Below are 24,045 nucleotides of genomic sequence, written 5' to 3' on the forward strand. Positions count from 1 at the left end.
TTTAATTAAGTTTGTATTTGAATTGTATTTTAAGCAAATGCAGTGTGCAAGAGAACCACACCAGCTGAAAATATAACAAATGTTACAAGTTTCCAATCAAACCGAGCCTACCAGCTTTGTGCTTTGTTAGTGTGAAAATGCACTAACAAAGTTAATTCCCTGGATTTTCTAACACTAGACACCTAGAAGAAGCATTTATTCTCATCGTGGATCTATGTACCTTCAAATTCAACAATGTCAGTAACCGCACTCATACTGATTTCCACAAAGGGACAAGAAAATTGTTATTCCATTCTAAAACATTTTTTAATATTGTAAGTAGAGATGTAGTCCACACTAAGAGATGGGAACAAATAATTTTTTAATAGCACATCTTAGTATGGATCTTGTATAAATATCTATAATTCTCTCAACCCAACTCCTGACAGTTCTTCTCCATATGCATATGGCATACAGTGATACTGCAGTAATGATAAACTTGAGACATACCATGCAGCACTATATGGCAGAACTGTAAACATATCTAAACATGGCTGCTCACCAACACTACCAGGCATGACAAGGTGCTGGTGAAAAATCTGTCTGATCATCCAATCCACAAGTCTGCCCTAATGGAAGAGTTGCAAGACTCCTCATTGCATCATACATGCAGCCAGATCACTTAACGCAACACTTCTCAGAGTTTTATCAAAACCAGTAGCAAATAAAAACCAACTATTGTTTGTCTGGCACTTCCCAGACAAGCTCTATTTGTTCTCGAACTCCAAATCACAATAAATCAATCAAATTTACAGTTGTATTTCAAAAAACATTCAACAATACTTCGGCTTGACATCATCAATAATCATTATTTTCACACAGCTAAAACAGAAGGTTCCAGCCATTGCTTCCTGGTGAAGGTTAGCGTAGCAGCCTTAGTGCGTCTCCTCGAGGAACGGGAGCTTGAAATTGAGTTTGTTCCTTTATCGTAACTTTCTTTTCATATCAAAAACACAAACCCCCAAGACTGTCCCTTCCTGCCCTTCCACCATCTCCAGCAATTTCTCTCTCCCACCCTCACCCCGGACTCCACAAGTTGGAGAGAGCTAAATGAAAAATCTGTCCACCAACTTGAGAGCTGGTCCCTGCTCGCTGAGAGACAGGCCACATATTTCCCAGGGCAGTGGTCAACGTTCGTCCTCCATTACTTTTTTCATCCTTTCATCATGGAAACTCACTTTGGCCAGCAGGTTATAGTTTCCTGTTTGCATGCCTGGGGCCTGACATTGGTGTTGATGGCATAAATCAAATCAGCAGGGCTTCCTAACACTTTGCAGAAGAAGTTGTGTATACATGCACACACACACACACACACCCCTGCACATGCACGCCCACCCCCGCACACACACACACACACACAGCCTCAGTTTATGATAGTGGACATGGCAGGCTAAAAGAGGCAGCGTTTCCAAGCTCAACATAGACTTATTGGCTGTCTTTGACAAAGCAGAGTTTGCCTAGAGCACTTCCATTGACTCCATGCAACTGAACACAACCATTTCAAAGGTGCACACACACACACTTACACACCCACACAAAGAAAGCAGAGCTACAACCTAAGGAAATGGCAGACTAGAGCAGCAGATGCTCAAAGCCTCATTTCCCCCCTAAGAGGACAAGGTCATATATTTCAAAGTGAGAAGTGACGTGATTGCTCTACATCAACTGTCTAAGCACATGTTCTAACACAGAGGGTCCCAAACTTTTCCATGCCATGCAACCCAAACAGTATTAGCTTCTGGGCAGGGACCCCCTTTGCAAACCTGCAGGTAATGCTAATATGTGAAGAAACATCAACTTGTAGAATGTTTTCTCCTCACTTTGATTTGCTATTTAAGAATTATTCAATTTGTTTAGTAGAGGTGTGCCGATCGATCGGCTACCAATCATAATCGGTCGATTTCCGTGAAAAAGTGTATCGCCGATCACTGTCTCTTGTTGCCGATCACCAAAAACAATCACATTTATCTCACTTCTCAGCCTGCATGTGCAGCTCATCTCCTCTCTCCTTCACACTGCGCAAGCGCATGGCAACAAATCTTATCGTGTGGAACTATAACGCTCTGAGAGTGAATGGAGACGTTTGCGTGTTGTGGCGGAAAATTGCGTTGGGGGTGAAGCACGTCAAAATGCATCAACACAACGAATCTAATATGGCATTTAAACGACACACGGTTGACGGAGTTTAGCTACATCGAGGCTGCAGGAAAAAAAGAACATCCAGAGCGGCCAGTGAAGCAGCACACAGCTACCAACACTGCTGCTCTCGCTCTTGAACTGCCGCTAACGCTACTGGTAGTAATATTTCACAGACGGAGCGCCTCTCAACCTCCACCAGACAGTGAACTCTCACACCGAACAGCTGCTTAGAGCTGCAGCATGTAACTTAAAAAAAAAAAAGATTTTAGATGTATATTAAAATATGTCGAAAATTAGGTGAATTTATTGCCAGATAATTTTTCCATTTTGCCAGAAACATAGTATTCTTTATACCTAAAGAGAAAAATTAACAGCCATTCCAGGCGACTGGCAAAAATTGGCAGAGATCGGCCTCCTGGATAATCGGTATCGGAATCAGCAGCAAAAAACCTGATCGGAGCGTTTCTACTGTTCAGTATAAATGCTGCTCCATACCTTCTGATTTTATTTGAAGGTATGGAGCTCTTAGAGTTTTTTTTTTCCAGCAGTATCCTCCACAACAGGACTGCTGGACGTTCCTTCAGACCCCGAGTGAAGCTGCCTCAGACCCCTCCCCCTCCCTACTCACACACCTTCAACTTAACCAAAGTTTTTGCCAAACATTTCTGCTTCAACAAGTTGAATCTGTTGCATCATTTTATCCATTTAATTGATTAGTTTTATAATTAAGGCGATACTTTTTTCTTTTTTTACTTTGTATTGCCACAATTTGTTTGTGCAGAAAAAAAAATCTTTGTTCTGCTATCATTTTAAAGATAATAAGAAAGGTTTCCAGAGGTCATCAAAAGTCAACCAGTCAGTATACATTTACAAAATCTACAAAAATGTAAAAAAGTAAAAATAAAAATCTATGTTGTTTTAGCAACATAGATTTGCATAGATTTGATTAAAAAAATAAAAATGATTGAAAATTTTTAAGATTTATAAGATTGAATTGTTTTTATTTTTGAATTTTCTTCCTTCCAACTTTCTGAGTCCCAGCTAGCACTCCACACTGCTCCAACACACATGCATGCAGCGTAGGATATACTGTATGTATACATACATAACTGAAAGACAAAACACAGTGTATGATGGTAATAATGCGCATTATGCCAGTTTTCTGGATGATACTGTGGAAATATGAGTGTGTAACCTTTTAAACTTGATGTGCTTTAGGCAGCAAGTGAACATCAATGGTAAAGCTCAACAACCTGATGGGTTTAGACATGCCCGTGTTGACAAAAACGCATTCAGAGCAGGTTTGTGCTTCTCATATTTTATCAGGTGAATCTGTTTTCATGGTGTTTTCCACAATAGTCTCTATTTCGACTTTATCTCTGTTGAAGCAACACTGATATGGTGGAATCTGTGGTGTAGAGGTGGAACAAGATCTCTCCATCAAAATGTCGCAATACTTTTCATCGAATTGAAGTGTGCCTCACAACGTGCTATCATTTGTGACATTTACAGTCTATTGACTGGCTCATCAACAAAAAAACAATAGGAACCCAGTTACAGTACAAAGGGGGGTTTTTTTCTTTTTTTTTTTTGCTGTTTCTCTCAACACATGCATCCATAAAATCCTTCTTTGCCAGGCAGAGAACAAGAGGAGAAGTGCAGCAGAGAACTCGTACTATGCGCAGATCAAATGTGGACAATGGGATGAGCTTCATATGAAGAGGAAATCTGGGGACTACAAAGGGCAAATGGACCAGGAAGAGCCAAATAAAATAGTATCATCTGGATGGACCTTTCAGATGGCAAGAACAGTAAAACAAATGATATTACCAGCCAGGATAACCTTCCTTAAATAATCTCTCTGAGTAATTCAAACTTCTATATCTCACCAGCATAGCTTCCATAAAATGGATAAATCTCCCACCCCCAAAAGGAAAAGATAAACTGAAAATTTACTTTCAAAGAGCCATGAATCCCATTTCTTCATATACTGTATATATATATATATATATATATACACACAGTATATACTATATATATATATTTGTTTAGTGAAGGTTCCTAATATGAAGGTCAGTATTTTAATCTGCACTTCTGTCCCAGTTTGATACTCGCATAGAGTGAGACAAATGTCAAGGAAAGTGATGGGATCAAAATTAGACCCAAATCAGACAAAACAGGAAAAAAATTACTCTGAAAGTGACCCAGGTATGGATCAGGATCTGAGTTTAGAGCTTTGAGGCGGAAGGCTGCGAGACATTTCTCGTTGGTTAAAATGAGAAGAATTGTACTTTTTATTTTAAAATAAAATAAAAGTTCATACTTTCCTATAACTTTAAATTAAATGAGAGGAGTTCTGTTATGTTTGGAAATGCAACTTTAAACCCAGAAGTACATAATGAATGCTGAAGTGTTGCACAAACCGCGCATTTATTCAAACACATTGATTAAATCCTCCAATGTTATATAAAAAAACCCTACAGTCTCTCTACTCGTGGGGGAAAAGTAACACTCCTATCAAGCCTTTCTTAACAATTTGAACAAGTAAAGTTTGAATCTTTTCAACAATAATGTTCTGAGTAGGTTTGACACAACAACAAATTGTCCCAGAAGTTATTGTGATAAACAATATTATTGTTTTGAGACCATTTTCAAGTCATGTAATGGCAATGACATATTAATGCAGGAAAACATTCTCAATAAATAAATCCTAATGAACATTTAACACTGGAACTGGAAGACATTTTAAATATCCAAAATATAAATAAATAATAAAGCAGAAACTGGGGGAAAAAGGGATAATTGAGATCATAACACCAGACTGAACACTTTTGTCATCCAGTTTTTGATAGCAAGAGAAAAACGATAACTCATGAAATAATTGAGTTCATTTTAATTTATCATATGATTAATTGATTTATTGCCTATTGCGACAGATAAAAGGAACAACAGAAGTCCAGGATTGTATTTTACTGTGTTTAATCGTATCGTGAGCTGGGATCAGCAGCAGCAGGAGGAGGAGGACCTGCTCAATGCTAATAGAAGCATCCCCCCAAAAAAAGAAGAAAAAAAAACAGCCAAGGTCGATAAAAATGTTCAAATACACTTGTCCTATGAAGAGCAAATACTCAGGAACACCAACAAAAACCTAAAGCAAAAACACTGATCACATCTGGACTGAATTATTTCACATTAAAATATGTTTTAAGAAACACAGTTTCAGATTTCAGAATTTCCCATTGTTTGCAAAAACATAAAAGTAATCAATTTGTCCTTTTTATTTTAGTTAAGGTTTAGTCTTCTTTCAGCTTTCTGCTTGAACCAAAAACCTGAATGCCAAATAAAGCATTGAAGTGAGCTTTAAAAAAATAATAATGATAAAAACACATAGCAAAGAAATGCTTCAATTGGAAACCTTGGATGAATTTAGCTTCTATTTTAAAAACATTAACTACAACAAACCCCTAAAGGCCATGAGGCTGACAGGTATGAGTGACCTTTTCAGCAGCAGACTGCGACGAATACCTTTAACAGCATGTCAAGACACAAAGGTGTTGACTTGAATGTAATTTCCCTAAATATCACTTTGATAATACTTAATCGTATATCCTGCTCGATAGCATCAAGACCCCGCCTTACACGGCTTAAAGAATCTGCTGCCATCATCTCTACCTGTACAAGCTGCTTTATCTCACTGAGCTGCAGTGGAGAAATGAGGCAGGTGGTTTTAATATTGTGGCTGACCTGTGACACGTTCACAAATACACACGTACACACACGCACACACAGACACTGAAGAACGAGTATTGAGCCAGACAGGCACAATGACAGCTGTGTAATTATCTCATCAACACCTCTGTGCTCTAACAAAGTTCTTGCGCGCCGTGACCAGCGGAGACGATAAAAGCTGTCAGGGAGATAAGTAGGGCTCCATCTAGCACCAAACCATTCCTGTTCCCCACGCAGACACCACGGCATTGTAACCTGTTGAGTTTCTGATTTTGCATTTGCTACACGGCACTTACTGCAATTCCCGACTCTCCAATTATGAGAGCAAGGCGACATAAATGACTATCTGGGAAGAAAATCAAAACCTCCTTTCTTTTTTGGAGGGTGGAGGGGATTCAAGGCAGCAAGGAAACATAATAAGTGAAAGTAATTGTTTTCTACAGTGGAGGTACCATCTCTTCCTTGCTGTTGAAGCGTGTTGCTGATGATCACTGTTGATACTCTGAATTGTCTTTAAGTGCATGTGATGCACTAAATTAGCCTGCAGTGCAGGAGACACTTTAGATGCCCAGTACTTTATGTGTCATCTTGCAGGTGATGACGACTGGTTGCAGCTTCTCATTGTCAACAAAGGATTTGTCTAACATGACAAGAACTAGAACAAATTGTTGGAGTGTGTCACCACTTAGCCAAGGTCTGCAAGTCAATGCAGGAGATAAAAGGAAATTGGGACAGGATGTTGAAGAACAACCCATTTACCATCAAGGCTCAGGCCTACAAAAACAGCTGGAACTCCAGAGTTCCTGTCCACATTCAGGCTACGTTTACACGAGAGCCATGCCTGGAAACTACCAGTATTACCGGATGCTGATTGAGGAAAAGTTCCACGTCTAGACGGCACCGCAGAGACACCTCAAGTCAGCTGCAGTTGTCATGCCAGGCCACTGTATGGCGCTGTGATTGTAAGATGCAGGTTAGATGTAAATTAGCTTTTGACCCTTAGCTTCCACCTCGTTTGGAAGACAGTAACCTGTTAATCTGACGAACCAAACTTTCTTGTAACATATATATATTTCTAATGAGAAGTTGTGTTTAGCTCAGCAGGTTAAGCAGCACAACCCAGCAACAATGCTAGCCACCATTTTTTTGTTGTCGTGCGTTCTACGTTTGGGTGTTACAGAAACGTTTCGCACTAAGACCTGACTTCAAAAGTGTTGGTGTGACAGACTGCAGTCACTGGTGTCGTGTAAATGATCGCAACAAAAATGTTATGGTTTCACTGGAAGCCGTGTAAAGTATGTCACAAATACTGAGACAGTTCGGATCAGGAGGAAAGCTCCCGATCCAAAGCCAACAACTTCAAGCCAAGCTAAAAATAGCAGCTCCCAACAAGAACAAGCTGCAGCCAAATCAGCTCTTATTTCATTAATTAAACTCGGCTAACTTTTAGCAAGCATTTTGAAAGACAGTAACCCAAACCCTGTTTCTATAACAGAGATCAAATTTGTTCAATCGACCCTAAAATAATTTGAAAACTAGATGCCTTGCTTTTAATACAGAAAATGTGCAAAATCATTCTTAAGCTTTAGATCTACAATGAACCCCCTGGAACCTGGAAAAAAATGGCCTACTGTACTTGCTTAAATTTCACTTTTCTTTTCTCTATCTATGCCCACTGTTGACAATTTTGGCCCCTGTAACAAAAAGTTTGGACACACCTTTATCCCCATAACTGGTCACAAAAGAATGGAGTCATTCTGCTCAGCCTTTATAGCCACAATTAGAAGGACAAGGTGTAGTTTCAATTGCACACTATTTATGACAAAAGTAACTGGGGGGGAGAAACTTAAAGTACTTTGATGAGAAATTGCACTTTTTAGTGTTTCATGAGAGGCTTTTTACCCAGAGAAGACGGTGCATTTGATGGAGTTTATCTGAAAGTCTGACTGCACAGCATGGACTCCCATACAGCAACATGCATGAAAGCTCAAAGTGGTACGGTGGCAGAACAGAGCAACGCACATTACAGCACACAAAGAGTGGATCTCCAGTAAGAGAGCAATTTCATTGTTTTATCTTCACATGTACACTACATTTAGTTATTTTCTTTTTCTCCTGGTAACTTGCTATTGAACAGTTTGGGCTCCTTCTGCATTAGTTCGTGGTGTAAATCCGTTTATGTTGGAGAAAGCACAAAGATCAGGCCCAGAGTGTGAGAAACACGTAATTTAATCAAATCGAGGCTTTCTGCACTGTTTTCAAATATTTATTCTACTGTGGATCGAATTTCTACATTTAATATTATCACTGCTGAGTCAACATCCACATACACACAATTTGCTGCTCCGCTTTGTTTTGTTTAGTGAATCAATCTCCTCAGATGTGCGCACAGCATGCACGTCAGAGACAGAGCCGTGCGAGAATCTGTGAGAGCCATTTCTGAACCAGCTCACATAGAATAACGGAGTCCTTCCTGTTCAAAGTGAGTGCATTTGTTTTGATAATGAACTAAAAAATAAAAATCTCAAGGTGGAAATCTAAAACCTAAAATCTATCAAGTAAAAGGGAAACAAAAGTCTTAAAAAAATTAATTAAATCCTTCCAGCATCTGGCCAATCAACAAGTTTCACTTGGTTTTACGTCTTTTGGTCACACTTTGTCATGAGTTGTGGTGGAGCCTCATTTCCTCATTTCAAAGGTGATGATTTAATAAAGAGATACAATAAAACCAGGGACAGGCATGAGAAGATCTGACAAAAACCGGCAAAGCAGTGGAAAACCGGAGGAGAGATGACTGGGGACCTGAACTAAACGGATGAAGGGAAATGACTAAAAAAGACAGAAATTAATACACATTGATCAAAACAAAACACAAAAACATCTACTGAATCAAGACTAAACACAGAAATAAGAATTTAAAGGGGCAGTGTTATGTGTTTTCCAGCCACAAAGTGCCATTTTATAGCACAGTCAAGTAACTATCTCATCTTCAGCTGTTATAAAAATTGTATATATCAAATATGACTAAAAATACATTTGACTTTGTAAATTAACACCTTGAAATTGGGCCTCTTTAAAAACTCCTGTTCTTTCTGAAACTCCGCCTTCAGGAAGTCATCACCACACGGCTCCTCTGTTAACCCTTTAACAATGTTTTTACCTGCTAGTATATTGAGCTCAACAGGTGAGTAGTTCCATCAGGTGTTTGCTATTTGCTGCTAACTAGTCTGAAGGGACTTAGTGGGTGAGGAGAGCTTTGCAAAGAAGAAGCTGAGAAGCTTGGAGAGTGCAGAGATTAAAGGATTTCTCAAACATGCATGAAAGCATGATGTCAACACTATACATATGTTTTCAAGGAGGGAATAACATTATAACATGATGTAAAGCTAAAAAAAAAAAAAACTAGAACCAGTAAAGAAGTAAGGTAACTAACAAAAAAAAACTCAGACAATGAAAGCTTTAGGAAATACAAAAATCTGTTTTAAAATTATGATTTAATTTATCAAAGAAAATTTGATCCCACTGAAATTAAAACTACAACTCATGTTAAAAAATGAACTAACTGCAATCAACCAGATGTTTTTTTGGCCTTGGATGACGTCCAACAGTCACTCTGAGGCTTGATTACTGCCTGGTCTGTAGATTCAAGGAAGTGCTTAAGCAGAAGCTGTCTGACATCATCATAGAGAAATGTAAGAACAGGTGAGATCCAAACTGATTGATAGTTATTGGTCTGGAAACAATAAACACTTAAACGATGTTTTACTGAACAGGCAGCCGATGCATTCAGCTGATCAATCCAAGCTAGTCTTTTATCATTTTTGGTCAAATCACAGCATTTTTCTTGGTAAGAGAAACCACACCAGATGTCAGTAGTCATTGCTAAATATGATCAAATTGATGACTCACTAAATAGGACATGCAGCACTACCTGAGGGGGAAAGCCAAGCACAGGCGTCAACTTGCCTGCAGCTAAAGTCTTGTTCAGCACTCAGTACTAAATTAAAACTCCCTACAGTACACCGACTGGCTCAGATTCACGTGTTCTTTTTTTTTTTTTGACAGGATCGAGGATCCTACATTAACTTATTAAATGTATTAGATACCCTTAGGTATCTGTTGGAATATTCATTATATTGTGTTTTATTATTTATTTGCTCCCTGCTAGCTTATTAGCCTCTGTTTGATTCTGCTCTGTGTTAATGTAAGCTAAAGTAAAGCTGCTCTCCTTCAAATATGTTTTAGTTTCTAATGTCAGGTTACAAAGAAAACTGTAGCCCGTTTAATTCTATTGACTTTCAAAGCATTACTACAAAAACTAAAGTAAATGGAGAAGAACTGAGGTGACCACTGCAGAATCGTAACTGGACATTCTTCTCTGGGCTGATTGGTTCTCACTGATAACCAACTTGTTGGAAAAGGAGAATCAAATCTGTTTTCCGATCGGTAAATGAACTGAGGTCAGGAAAAGAGATGTAAAAAGGTATTTGAAAGGACGTTAGATATCTGAGGTTCATTCAGGTTGCAAGTGAGATAAAGATTTCCAGTAGACAACAGGAAGGCTGAATGGAGTCCAGCAAAGTTGCTGCCTTAAATTCTTTTTAGCTTTTAGTCAGATTTATGAAATATGGTAAAATTGAAAATGTTGCCAGCCATTTGGAAATCTAAGAGTAAAACTGAGGCTCTACACACCTTATGAAATGTTGGCTTTATTTTAAAAATACGGTAATAGTCTAAATATTTTAGAGACTACTCTGCGACACACACACACACAGAGTGATGTTACCTATGCTCTTATACTAAATGCTACAGTTTTTTTTTTTCATTTACTAATGCATGATTTCTAGTACAGGGATTTTTTAAATAACACTTCCTATAGTTAGCACAACATCTTCCATTTCTTGCAAAATGGGACACTTCAGTTAAAACTCCACATTTTCTTACAAAAAGTGTATTTTCTTGGGAAAATGGCCTAAATAGTCTGATTCTAATGTTTATTTTAAAACATGTGCAGCATTTACACAGAAAAAGTGTAATTCACCAACACTACATGACACCAAGTCCAGAAAAGACCAAAACATATCAGACTAAATATGATGTGGATCTCCACGCCTAAGCATCTGACCACAGAGCAGTTTGCAGCTTTTGATTCTCATGACCCAAGATTTTTTTTTCTGCACAAAAGTAGAAAACAATCATTGACAAAGTTTAGGAAATTATACGTGCAATTTCATATCAACATGACTTAGAGATCAGACATTGATTTAGAGAAATGGACACCTTTGTTCATTTCATTTAATATTGCATATTTGCTTTAAAAGAAAGCAAAATCTAATTTTAAAAAAGTTAAGTAGATTTTTTTTATGGCCCTCCAGAACATTCGCCTTCACTGTTTTGGCCTGTTTTAGCAAAGAAGTTTGGACTCCTCCGACTAACGAAAGATATTAGCAGAGACGACAGAGATAATGAGTAACAGCAGTTCTCGAGTGCAAAATCATAAGAAACTTTATTTATAGGCTTTGAAAGTCTTTCTAAATAAATAATGGTTAAAAAAAAGAGTTAAGAGGAAACTTCTATAAAAAACTGCCGAGATAAAATTATTCGGAAACGTGATAATAAGAAAGCTGCTGTCAATTAGTCTTTTTTTTTTATCCTATTTGTCCACAGGAGCAAAACGCTGATACAGTATGTGAGGCAAAACTCGCAGCACTTGCTATGAATATGAGATATGAAGACAACAACAAGAATCTGATTCTACTGGAAAGTTGCCAGCAGCTCCAGCAGAATGGAGGAGTCCAGCTGGAACTCCTCAGATGAAGAGGACCCGACTCCAGTTAGAGGAACAGCAAGAAGCAGAGTGGCTGCAGCAGCAGCTGGGCAGAACTTTTTATATCACACACAACTGGGAAATTAGCATTTCTCTGTGTTTATGCACCGCTAACTGTGTTTTCGTCATGCTGCCAAAGAATTTGGATTTTACAATGCATTCACGACACTTCACTTATTTATTTCTACATTTGTGATGATACGGCCTTATCCCAAATTATATTCAATTAATTTCTATTCTCAAAATTCTACACACAAATATCCCATTAAGATAATGTAGGAAAAAAAGTGTTTGAGTGTTATAGAATACACTGCAAAAACACAAGGTCTTAACAAGTATTTTTCTATAGTTTATGGTACAAATATGTTATTACTCCTGAAATAAGACAAAACAGACTTAGGAGTAACTGCTCACCGCAATGTAGAAGTCTGTTTTCAGTCAATTATTTCTCAGTAATAATGAAAAACTACCATTTCCTTTGGCAGATTATTTCACTTATAAAAATATATTTTCCCCATGTTACAAGTGAAATAATCTGCCAATGGAACTAAAACTTTTTCATCAATATGAAGGAATCATCGACTCAAAACAAGCTACTATATCTTGCTGAAAAGTTACTTGTAAGTCACTTTTGTCTTATTTCAAGTGCAATAAAATATTTTCACTAGAAACCTGATGAAAAATACTTGGTGAGATTTAGGTTTTTTTGCAGTGTAAAGTGAACAGAACCCTCGTTAGTGACCCATTCTGGAGTTCTAACCTTGTGATATGAATACATCTTACCCAAAGTTTCTATCTGACATCTCCAAATGGCAAAGTCATACCCACTGAGAAACATTTACAACAGTCAGTACTATATACTTCTTAAAGATTAAGACTTTCAAATAAGCACTATAGTGTTCAAGAACTGCATCTGATATATTTTGGATGTACCTTTAAAACTGATTTGGGCATTTGGATGGAGAGGCCAACAGGCCAAAATATAACAATATTGTTATATGTACATCTATATGGTTTCATGATGCTGCATTGATGAAAGAAACCCTCTGAACGTAAACTTCAGGAAAACAACAGAAATCATATGTATCAACACAACACACTTTTTTTCTGTCCAATATTCAAAGGACAGCAGATGCAGCTAGTTTGTGTTTTTACTGTTGTTTTCCTCCAACAAATTTCACAGCTGCTGTCACAGATCGCTGCCAACTCATCAGTAATCAGCATTCACTATCACAACCGGTGGACGTGTGTGCTGAGGAGTGTGTGCGTGTGTGTTGAAGAGAAAGAAAAAGAGCTACTCTGAGGCTTTTCTTCGCAAACTAAATCTACTCATTAATAATCTGAGTGCGACAAGTTTCCAAATTTAATCCGTTGCATAAATTGTTGTTTTAATGACGCCTTAATGACGTTCAAAGAGACAGCGACTTTCTCTGGTGATTTTTTTGTTTTCCAAATCGAATCTCAAGTCGCTAATGACTCTCTAATGGCACAATGGTTTTTGCAAAAGAGAAATAAAAGTAGCTCAGTGTCCAAGTGTTCCTCTATTTCCATTGTACATGAAAATGGTGATAGTTCAGTAGGAGTCACTATTTCCAGTCACAACATGACATGAAGAACTGCTCTTGGACTTCCAATCATGTATCTGGGAAACTCACCAAGATGAAAACAGGCAGCCAGAGTTACAATGCAACAGTTTAGATCAGGAGTGTCAAACTCCAGTCCTCAAGGGCCGATGTCCTGCAGTTTTTAGATCTGCCACAGGTACAAAACACTGGAATGAAATGGCTTAATTACCCTGGTTTAGATCAAAGCATGTTCATGTGTTGGAATGGCCCAGTCCATAAATTCCACTGAGGATTTGAGGCAAGGCTTGAAGATTCATGTTCGCAGATGCTTTCCATTAGAGGTGGGCGGATGGATCTAAAATATGGATAATAGCAATACCAAACTCTTATTATTAACTGCGTTGCCATTACAAATGTCTGCAAAACTTTGTCAATATTCTGCTGTCGAAAAAACACAATTATGCAGTTGTGGTGTTTCCATTAAATAAGAAACACAATTAAATTCACACAATAAGTTTTTAAAAAACACGCCGTACCATCACCTTCAAACTACTTCCTGTCATCTTCTTCTTCCTGGTTTGCACTAGTGGCAACATCGGGTTGTTGACAATGTGACTCATATGAGGTAAAAGGAAAAAAAAGTGTTTCCATTGTTCCATTATAGTTTTGCAAAATAAACCAATTCTGATACGATCAAAGAACCACCTTATCCAACACACAAAACATTTGATCAGAAAACCAGTTTTTTCAAAATTGTCATGTTTTCTTTTAAAAAAATGTATTTTTGAAATGTAAAGTTGCACAATTATATGGTCAGTGGAAATGCAGTTAGCATCAGGTTGATACTAGTGTAAGAAGATTGATACTTTAAATTCAGATTTCTCCTTGAAATTTTAGTTACAGTGGGAAATAGTTTTAACTACCTCAAAAAAGATTTTCTTCTGATTTGCTCTCAAATTCTGTTTTTTTGTTTGCACTGTTCATGAAAAATGCACAAAATTATGTTAATATGTTATTAATATATTTTGTAGACCCCTTTAAACTTTGACAAAATTTTGTCCAACATTAGAATAAAATAATTCAAACAAAGGACCAAAACAATTAAAGGTTAGACATTTGATGACATATCAAACCTAAGTATAAGGTTTCGGTATAAAGCATTCTGCTTGTATCTCTGGTACAAGCCCTATATTTACTCAATATTGGATCAATATCTAAATATGCAGTGTCACACACCTCAACTTTCCATCCAATCTGACTAAACTTTTTCCCCAAAAAAAAGAAAAAAAAGAAAAAATGGGGGGAGTTCCCCCCCAAAAAACATGAACATGCAGTTAGGTATTAGGTTGTAACAACAGAAAATGTAAACAGTTCATGTTGAATGAATACTTACAGTTCAGCTGTATTCATATTAACTTTTTTTTTATTTAAATACACTTCAATAATTTACTAGCCTGGTATAAACCTTGTTCTACACTTTCCTTTGGCAGGAGCGTCTGTACTCCAGACGATGGAGAAGCAACTGATTCCTGAAGGCGTAGGACTCTGATGAAGTTTTACATTTTACCCAGTTGCTAACGTTTGTCCGTCACATATGTAATGAAGCTTACTGGAAACTGCCTGAACTGTGAACAACCATCCTCCACTGCTAAGAAAGAAGTGCCAAGCTGAACTAGGCGGTTGTTAATGTTAATTCAATATTTAGACTGATCTACAATGACCTTGCTAAAACTACAGACAGACTACAATTCTAAAACAGCAGGCGTCCTCGTTCACAGCTTCTGTCCGCTGATTGGCCTGGCAGAAATTCAACTGGAGGAATCTAATTAACGGGAGAAAGCCCAGCCAGTTATAAGAGCAATTTGAATCAAGCGGAATTGCATAGGCAAGCAATGGCCAGGCTAATAATACACAGACAAATTAGATTTTATTTACGTTTTCAACCAAAAAATTTATCCAGTTGTTCCCATTCAATTCAACGTTCATATACTACGTAAGCCAATCCGTTCGCTTTGGTTCTTTCCCTTCTTTCTTCCTTCAGCAGTGGCTGTTGGAGCAGTGGCCCACTTTGCCCAGAGGGATCATTAAAGCTTCATCTTGTTATTTCTACACCTTCACTAACTTTCTTCCCTCCTACTCCCTCATCTTCATCTCATCTTTCTCCCTAAAGTTTTCCTCCCCAGAGGCCCCTCTTCTCTCAGCACGTCCCAACAGCAGCGTAAGCATTCTCTCCCGGGTAGTGAGGTTCAGTCTCGCGGAGGAAAAAAAAGAGACTGTTGAGCGACTTATAATGACTCTCCAATATTCCCTTCAGAAGACACACCGCTTTCAACTTCATCGTCTTCCTCTGAACTCTCCCTGTGTTTGTACGGGGAACGCCGCGGATGGAGTTTTAGAGGTTTAAAGCAGTAAACAGAATTGACGACAGAGAGACAAACAGTGTGTGTGCGTGTGTGTGTTAGCATATCTGAGAGAGCCACCCACCTCACACTTCACGTGATTTTATTTGGCTCCTTTTGCTCTTTGATTTAAACAGCACACTGACAACTGAAAACTGATTACAGAAAGAGCGAAAAATACGCACCCAGTTAGAAGCTGTGAAGACAAAAAAAACAGAAGATGAAAAATACGCACTGCCGTATATTTAATAATTAATTTTTTTGTCCTTTTTGTTCTCATTCATTTTTTTCCTACCACTTTCCAAAGCAGATGTTAATTTTAAAAAATTCTCTTTAATACAAAGCTGCTTTAAAGACAAGCCAAGTCTTTAAAGCAGTTATAAAGGCAGAATATTTTCTATGTATGTTAAATAGGAACTTGGTCCAGATAAAGGAAACTCCTCGTCAAGTTCTCACCACTGGGAAAAAAAGGCTATAAAACTGCAGTTTTTCTTTTCCTTTTCCTCCACAATACACCAAAGTGATGAAATTGGTAACTGTTCATTGAACATTTCTTGGTGTCATGTAAAGTACATTGAAATAATAAGTGAGCAAAATATTTTGGTATTTTCAATATAAAACGAAATTAGGAAGTGTGAAATTGTGAGGTTGTGTATACTACTTTTATTATGAGACTGTTTTTTCCCATCAGTACAAGTGAAAACCACCAAATTCAGACAGTAAGAGTTCCACCACTAACTAATCTTAAATATGTAGAGAAATGCAGAATTAATTTGGAAAACAATCACATCACCACCCCACCATAAAATACAAAATCATCCTTTATGTGACAGATACATGTTGCCGATACGGGAAGCATTTTGTTCTAGAATTTCATAAATGAACCAACAGACTAGTGTCATACATGTATCAACACTAAATATAACAATAATGAATCAAATCAAACACAGGAGTTATTAAGGCAAGTGGGACCCAAACGACCCTCCGGCGGCTACAAACTGGTGCAGAGACGGACACCACACACCTTGATCTCTCAACATCTCAACGTCCAGGTTGAACAGACCTGAGCAGTGGAAGTCTCCTGTTGTTTAAACAACTTTTCGTCACACAGCCGCGGTATGAACATCGACTGGCTCTGCCACTGGCGCAAGACGCTGTTGCATTGTAACACATGATATGTTAGGTGTAAGATATACCAAGTAGCAAGTTTCCTCACACCACAGACCTTACACTCCCCATAACCTATAGAACGTAGTTCGATCACAGCAAATCTGGAAGAACTCAAAGTGGGAAAGCAATCATGATTTGGTTCTCTCCAACATGTTTCTTACAGCTATTCCCCACATCCTGAGATCATATCCCATGTTTCATTCACACACTCTGTACACCCCCACACACGGCTTAGCATAGAGATTCTACCACATGTGCTGAGAGTCGTCACACCTCCATAGGCCTTCGCTTAATGATTCGGTGAGATGGCACCAGGAAGCAGACTGCATGCTAGGCTCTACAGCTGTGTTAGCGGTATAGCTAGGTACGGAGCACCATAGTTAGCCTACTTTAAAAATTCTCAATGAGTAAATCACATCCGTTGTGTTTTACGTTCCAGTCATGAATCCGGAGACAGTGCTGCTACCAGGATGCTGCCATTCTGATGATAAATCACTTTGTAGATCTTTTATTTTCGTCAGAATAGACAACTTACAAACAAGTACGTTATCGCCCCCTGAAGGCTGGAGTGGAAATGGTTTATCTCTTTTTTAAGTGCAATTTAGTGAGACTGTTGTACTTAACAGTCCTGCTTTTGGAAGCCGGAGTACCTGGAGAGACTAACGCATGCACAGAGAGAACATGCAAGCTCCAAGATGGGATTTGAACCCAGAACTTTCTTGCTGTGCCACAATTCAGCCTTAAAAACTGAAACAGTGACAGCAAATACATTTTACAAAAAGACAAAACTACATTTATTGCTGGAAAAAACAAACTCAAATCTCTCATGTAAAATATGACTTAAAGATTCCATCACCTCTCCAATATCCAGTGTTTGTTTGTTCCCTTATGAAACAGACACGCAATCTAATGGTGTCCATGGAGGACGACAGCAACATATCCTCCAGAGTCTCTGAACCTAAAAGACATAAAAAAGCTGAAATCTTTGAATATGCATATTCATATTCAAGAAATGTCAATATCGTCACCTTCCTAAAGTAATGGCCCAAGTCATTTCTTTGTGCCAAAATCACTTTTGGCCCCCAAAAAAATTTCACCTGGTCTTTTTTGCCAAAATATTATTTGGGTAAAAAAAGAAATCACTTTTGGCAAACAATGACTTACGGCATTAATTTCTGAAGGTGGCGATATTATTCTTAAGCTGCCTTACTTCAGGAACTCAGTTGCGTGACTGAGCACGTTACACAGATTAATTCCACACAGATTCTTTCAAAACTTAATTTCTGTTAGTTGTGATTATTTTCTGCTCACAGCACAATGAAAGATTAGAATATTCCACAAGACTAAAAAAAAAAAACACTTAGACAGAAATGTGGAGTTCATTAAAAACAAGTTTAAAACCAGCTGAAATGTTATTTTAAACAATGTCCTTTTTACCTGAAAAACGAGCCGTACTGAATGTGACTGTCCGCTGCAGCTCGGACACCTTTTACTCAAAAAGTCACTTTCTTTGTATGCATTTGCTGTGGTTCACAATGACTCTTTAAGGTTTCATATAAACTAAAATCTAAATAAGCAGACCCTTTCAAGAACTGAAGCCATGCAGCACTGCAGCTCCTCCTTTGGGATTCCAGCTTACAGAGGCCTTGGATTGAGGACTTGATTTGTTAGCTGTACCATCCTCCTCAGAGTAATAGGATTCTGCCACATACTTGATTCTTTTTTGATGAAATCTTTACGTGGCTCATGCATTTTTGATTTGTTGATTTTTATCAGATCAATTCCATAGCAGACAACAAGCAGAGCAGAAGAACTCCAATATGTTTGAATCCTCTGCTGACTTTCAGTTTAGAAGACTTTCAATAAAACTGATGAGGAAAAATTAAACAACGATCCAATCAGATGGATGGTACCTGGGTAGAACTGCGATACGGCACGTTGAAAGTTTTCACACCCCTTGAACCGGTAAAGTTTTTTTCTATTACTGTAATCATTGGGATTTTAAGTGAAATTGTCACAAAGTAATGCCTCAACGTGACGCTCAAATATGAAATATTCTATACAGAAATATATACAGTGCCTATAAGAAAACTGTTTGTTTTTCTTTTGTCAAAAATGCCACATTTTCTTAATATTGACGGATTTGTAAAAGCAATAAAACAGATAAAACATCCAAGTGGGTAAATACTTTTTATTGTTGCTATAGTCAATTTATTGAAACTATATAGAAAGATTAAAATGTAATAATGTGTTCTATATCAATCCTAGGGATAAAACAATCCACTCAATTTGAGTTTATTATGTCAACTGGTAAAACGTTTGCTATCTACATTCTACTGATTACATTGAACCGTTATCTTTGAAGAATTTCATACCACAAGGAAAGAAACCATGATTTATATAAGCCCTTTGCAGAAAAGAATAAACAGCAAACATGTTCCTTGGAATATAATGATCAAGATGAAATATTGTTGTAATTTAGAAAAAATGTTGAATGCATGACTAAATTAGTAATGGGACTTGATTAACATTTTTAATCAAATTAATTGCAGGACCTGTAATTAATCTTAATTTATTCAAAACCAAGATGCTGACAATATAAGTACAGTTTCCAATTCAGGCACCCTTTTTGATGCTAAATTGTTGAATAACTAGACATATGGGCTCAAGAACAAAGATATTTATTGTTTTTAATCTGTCATTTAGATCTTTCAAACATCCGAAGTTCTAAACTATCCATCCATCTTTCCAGTGTTTCATGAACTCCTGATAAAAAATATCAGGACGGTGGACGCTGACATTAGCATTGGGGACGTCTGTGCTGCTGCTACATGTTTAGCCTTGAATAGATTCACTGATTGGCTAACTCCTTTTAGCACAACACAACAATTGCTTCTTCCAGTGTCCAATCAGATCAATTTTTGAAACAAACATTACCAGTGAGCCAAGAGAAGCAGCTTCGTCATCCATTGCTGTTGTTTGCTAATGTTGCTTGTGCATCAGACTTACAGGTATAACAAAATGCATTAATATGAAGGTTCAGGGTGGAACCTTTGTATGTAAAAGAAAAAAACTATTTTTAGCACATTAAAATCCATGTAATTAATTAATCAAAATTAACGAGTCAAGAGCCTGGCCCTATATTAAATACAACAGAACACTCTCTAAAAAGTGTCTTTGAAATAACTATATCAGATGTAAATAAATTTTATTTTGTTCTAAAACAATTCAGTCATTTAATACAGCATTCAGTTAGACATTAGCGTTCTCATTATCATTACAGGGCATGAATAGAAACCCCACAATCATAAAGATCAGTGATGAAGAAATCAAGCGCACCCTTTCACATGGAAACATGCACAAGTCATAACTGCTGCTGTAGTCTGCTTACATATCAGCTTCAATTCACTCCTGATTACATGAGAGACACGAGTAGACCTAAAATGTCCATCTATGTCATGTCTGAGCCTTTAGAGCACAAGTGTAAGTTCAATCTTGAGTCTTTGTGTTTCTGGATTACCACAATCAGAAAAGTAGTTTCTTCATCTGAAATATAACAACTGGCAGCCTTCCCCACATCACGACTGGGTAAGCCGTGTCTTGCAAAGTACAACTTATTTATACACTGGAGACACAGGAGCACACGTCATAATCAGTGCCAGAGCGTCCAAAATTGTTATGGAAATTAAGCACAAGGTGTGCACTGTGCAACTTTTTCGATAATATCAGCACAAAATTTACTAGAGACAGCGCTTTCCCAACAAAGAAACAGCAGGATATACTGTAAACACTCGACGGTTTACTCTTCTCCGAAACCACAAGATTAGGTTAGAAAGAGCAAGCAGTGGAGCCTCCACTCCTCTGATTGGGTTTACAGTGGCCAGCGCAGCCCGGCACAATCCCTCATATCTTATTTTAGCAGGTGCTCCTAGGCTGGAGCACAAGACCCTGCTTTGTGTATCATGTTTGCTGCATGATGGAGGATGGAGGATGCTCAGGGCTAGCGAGGCCCATTGGTTCCCAGGGGACACCGGAGCGAACAGCCGACTGTACTGCTGCCCAGGCCTGCCCTGCTTCCCAAGGGATGACAACAGACGCAGAGGAGAGGCAAGCGGAGCTATTTATAGAGCAGGTAAAAAGGAGAAGTAAGGGGAAAAGAAGCGACAGAGAAGGACGGATGAGTTGAATACAAAAGAGAGGAAAGTCTATAAGTAAATGACAGTGTACTATCTGTGTGCGCTGGTGTCCACTGAGAAGTAGGTTGATGTTTTCACAATGACTGCTGAAACGAAGGGAAAGTCGTGACTCGTGGTTTAACCGGCTGCAGCGAAATTTCAACAAAGTATGGCTGGGCTTATTGATTTCTGGTTGGGAAAGTTCACCCAGAGGTTAGCTGGGTTGAGCAAAGAAGCAGAGCGAAAGAGAGCGGGGAAAATAGTAGAAATTTTATCAATACACACTCAACTTGCAGCCTCGGGAAGCCTCTGATGTTTTTATATCAGCCTTGCCCTCACTCCACTTTAATAAATAAAAGTACTTGCATTCTTTTTCATTTTCCCAGTCAGAGTGCGCTCCATCCGCAGGCCCCATGCTGTCAGCTTGAGCTGTATGTACGTCTCTATTTCACGCAGACGCCCTTTAATCATTTTCATCATTTCAGCGAGCTGACATTTCACATAAAGAGCTCTTATCATCCCAGGCTAATGCCTAATGATGAATGGGGATAATTACTGTCAGTCAGCATGTCTCACATCATGGTCACGTCACTGTTCCTCCTTCAGAGAGTGCCTACCTTATGACAGAAAATAGACCACAATATCTATAGAAACACATTAGGCAGAAATGAATACAGGTCATACAAAAGTGGCCATGACTCCAAGCCTTCAAAATGTGCAGCGGAGTTCTTTGGTGATTCCATATGTCTACCACAGACAGTGCTGCAAGGCTACAAGAACAGAAACAGAACGATATTGGATTTTAGTGTTTTCTGTGCAGTTCTATTTGTGCGATACTTGCAGTATTTTTTGATCGCTGGGCCATGAAATCTGTTTTTACTCTGACTAATCAGTTCATAATTACAGAGTAGGTGGCCTTTTAGAGCAATGAAAGGTCTTTGAGAGCATTAGAGGAAGTCGGCCAAATATGTCATCTATGAATATTTGCTTAGATACAGATAACAGTCTCACATAACATCATCGTGCTGCAATTTTAAATCAAACACCCAGGGTGCATTCACACCAGCCCCTTTTAGTCGGCTTTGAACCAACTCTAATTTGTTTGCCTATAAAGTCTGGTTCATTTGGGGAGACATGAATGTTCAATCGAACTCTGATGAGGATCAAAAATGTGAACTCTGGTCCGCCTAGGTTCACCTGAAGCCAACTCTGGAGTGAATGTGAATGTCTTACAGACCAGAGACCACTCCAAAAGCAGGAAACCAACTACAGTGCAGGGCATTCTGGGTAAATACAACCAAAACAAGCATGCAAGTCTAGCGCTAACAGGAGAAATGTCTTATGGTCTTTTGTCAAGGACAAAACAAATCCTACAACCACCACAATCTGACACCACTCTGACTTTTGCATTTTGTGAAGAAGGAAGTTGTGCTGTGTGTCTTCTTTGGAGGTTTTTATGTTGTCTCCATCAGTGGTTCTTAGAACAGTGCTACCACAGGCGAAGAGGGTAAACAGGTTTTTCAAAGGTTTGGATTTGTTGACAGTGCAGTGTGAAAATAAACCGGACCAGCTGAACATGTAACAAATGTTGCAACTTTTGTCCCAAATCTAACAGATTCTACTGAAGTATCGGGTGTAAAAACACCAGAAATACCAATTTTTCTTCAAATGACTTTATAAAAAAAAATGCATCATTACCTCCTATTTGATTAATTCTTCCTCACTAAAACATAAATAAAAACAACTTATTGGAGTGTATTAAATATGAGATTATTTCTGTTGTTTATATTAGTTTCTAAGTGTACTATTTATTAATTGTTGAATAAAGTTAGTTTTTGAAAGCTAGCTAAACGTTTAGTTTAAAATTTAACTAAGGTTTGTCAAGAAAATCCGAGCTCATCCCACTTCCCCATGCTGGAGATTTTAGTTTAACAGTAATAATAAATAAAGTTATCTTTAAAATGAATCACTCAAGTGACATCAAGGCCCAACAGTAGACTTAAGTGTCAATAAAGTTAGTTTAACAGTAATAATAAATAAAGTTATCTTTAAAATGAATCACTCAAGTGACATCAAGGCCCAACAGTAGACTTAAGTGTCAATAAAGTTAGTTTAACAGTAATAATAAATAAAGTTATCTTTAAAATGAATCACTCAAGTGACATCAAGGCCCAACAGTAGACTTAAGTGTCAATAAAATAAATCTAGTTGTGTGTGTTGTTTTTGTCTCATGCAAACTTTGCTTTAATTCTACTTTTTTCTATCTAATCATAAGAAATCATAGTCAGTCAGAGAGAGTCATTAAACAGGAAAAGCAGGTTTCCTGGAAAAAGAGGAAGTTTCTAGCCTGCAGATTTATAAAAATAGCTGAGACTACTTCTTAGTTTAAAGCATGAAAGTTTTAAAGAATGAAATCTAAACATTATTAGTAATTGGATAAGATTCAAAGTAAAATACTTATATTAATATTGGTTTAATTGTAATAATACTTACACTTACATTTGTGAGAACACTTACAAGAAAAACAAGTAACTGTAACTTTGGTATTATATAATTAGAATCATGGATTATTCTTGGTTTCTTTTCAGAAAAACATCTGTAATAACTCACATTAAGATTATAATAAATATAATTAATAAGTTATAGTTATAAAATTATAAATGAATGCTAAATCAGAGAAGCTAAAGAAAATAAATGTGATATAAATGTGATTTTGACATTGAACTTGAAATGGTGTAAAAGGTTATAAAACTGCAATTAAACATCACTGATATGTTGGAGGTAGATGGTAGGTAAAAGGTTGTGCAGGCAAGGGACACAGGAGGTTGAGCAACCCTGAGACATTGGCACAGACATCAGGAAATGTCTGTAAGACAGTGATGGATATGAGATCATCTGTCTAAGCAGACAGCAGGCGCACCAGGGGGGTGGATGAACCCTATATAAGGTGAGTGCAAAAGAGGAACCGTTCGTTGGATCCTCCGGGCAGCTTCGAGCCAAGA

The 24,045-nt window shown here is 37.8% G+C and overlaps 1 protein-coding gene and 1 long non-coding RNA gene across 5 annotated transcripts in view; both read right to left on the minus strand.

Annotated features, from left to right (window-relative positions):
- epha8 (eph receptor A8) overlaps positions 1-24,045 on the minus strand; it is a 132,723-nt gene that overhangs the window by 92,271 nt on the left and 16,407 nt on the right. The window lies entirely within an intron of this gene.
- Positions 1,903-22,206, minus strand: LOC114135775 (uncharacterized). The gene is made up of 3 exons (XR_003593652.1): positions 22,196-22,206; positions 11,018-11,027; positions 1,903-2,078 (listed from the first exon to the last, which is right to left on the minus strand). It is a non-coding gene; the product is annotated as an uncharacterized LOC114135775 (long non-coding RNA).

This window comes from Xiphophorus couchianus, chromosome 20 (assembly GCF_001444195.1).
Source record: "Xiphophorus couchianus chromosome 20, X_couchianus-1.0, whole genome shotgun sequence".
Classification (NCBI taxonomy): Eukaryota; Metazoa; Chordata; class Actinopteri; order Cyprinodontiformes; family Poeciliidae; genus Xiphophorus; species Xiphophorus couchianus.